The following is a 1,879-nucleotide window of genomic DNA, read 5'->3' on the forward strand; positions in this document are numbered from 1 at the left end:
CATATAAGGAACGGTTGCTGGAATTGGGTATGTCTAGTTTAATGAAGAGAAGGACGAGGGGGGACATGATAGCAGTGTTCCAATATCTCAGGGGCTGCCACAAAGAAGAGGGAGTCAAGCTATTCTGCAAGGCGCCTGAAGGCAGGACAAGAAGCAACGGGTGGAAACTGATCAAGGAGAGAAGCAACTTAGAACTAAGGAGAAACTTCCTGACAGTTAGAACAATTAACCAATGGAACCACCTGCCTCCAGAAGCGGTGAATGCTCCAACACTGGAAGTTTTTAAGAAGAGACTGGACAGCCATTTGTCTGAAATGGTGTAGGGTTCCTGCCTGAGCAGGGGGTTGGACTCAATGACCTCCAAGGTCCCTTCCAACTTTATTATTATTAAATGTTTAAAAAGTGTAAAGGAGCATTCCTAAAACTCCTGCTCTCTGGTATGCTTACCTTCCCTTTCTATACGTTCATAACCGTCATACCCATTGGTCAGCTGATTGGGCACATTAGAGCTGAATCTAACATAGCTGATAAAATGATTGGAATCACACATGGTTTGATTAATAGTTTATTTAATCAAAACCTGATTTGTTTAGCCATGCTTTATTTAATCATGGTTTATTTAATTAATGGTCTTCACCCGTAAGATATAAGTAATGGTTTAAAACAGGAATGGGTAACGGTTTACACTAAACAAAACAGAATTAGCATAATTAAGTTGAATAAAGCAAATAATGCTTATGTTTGGTGTACTTGAGATTCTGTAAAGACTGAAAACCTGTTGGTTGGCATAGTACTGGGCATATTCTATCCCACAACAAAATATACTTTACCCATTTCAAAGATGAGAACTGAATTAATATGGAATAGGATGTGACAATAGAGGGATTTTTAAGTGAAAATGCTACTCTGTCCTGAAGAAGCAATCTTTCCCAGAACTTATATCTTTTATAGTCAATCTCTCAAAAGTCAACAAGAGAATTATCCCTTGGAATTCCTATTCAATTTACTGTTCAGGGTGCTCAGTATGACACCAACAGCAGACTCTCTACTCGTCTAGGCTATACTTTCATCATCCCAGAACTGTAGAAAAGTAGTCTGATTATGTGAACATGCAGAAAAATCCTCAGAAGAACTTAATAAAAAAAGTCTACCTTTTTTTTTGCAAGCAGCTGCCAAAAAAGAAAAAAGAAAGAAAAAAAAATGCAGTCTTAGGGTGCATCAATAAAAGTAAACAGTAATGTCAGATTAAGGGAAGTCATTGTTTGGTCTATTCTGTATTGGTCAAATCACACTAAGGATGCTGAGACTAATTCTGAACATCACATTATAGGAAAAGCACAGACCAACTGGAATCATGTCCTGTGGCACACAACCAAAACGACAAGGATCCCAGTAGGGAAAAAAAAAGTATAAGGAACAATTGGATATGTTTAGTCTGGAGACATTTGTGGAAAGATAATATGTAAACTTTCTTGGAGTATCTGTTGGCCTGTGGTGTGGAAGATGGAGCAGACGTATTCAATATTGTTCCAGAAGGCCAAACAAGAAATAATGGATTTAAATTGCAAGGTGGTAGATTACATCATTCAACAAGGGAACCAACTACTTTGGGAGGTGGCAGACTCTCTTTCACGGTTTAAACTGAAGCTGGAAGGCCATCTGTCATGGAAGCTGTTGCAATGGAGGAGTTCTTGGGAGAAATACTACAAGTTGTACTCAATTTATACTCAAGAATAAGTCTTTAATAAAGTGCTCCCTTCCTTTATTTGGGTTTTTTTTTGGGGGGGGGATGTCTTCAATTACCAAAGCAGCTCTAGGTGACTTACTAGAAAATAAGAATATTTTTTTTTAAAAAGTCACTTTTTCTTGTCTTATTATT

The sequence above is a fragment of the Protobothrops mucrosquamatus genome, unplaced genomic scaffold (genome assembly GCF_001527695.2).
Source record: "Protobothrops mucrosquamatus isolate PMUCROS unplaced genomic scaffold, P.Mucros_1.0 scaffold1697, whole genome shotgun sequence".
NCBI classification, from domain to species: domain Eukaryota; kingdom Metazoa; phylum Chordata; class Lepidosauria; order Squamata; family Viperidae; genus Protobothrops; species Protobothrops mucrosquamatus.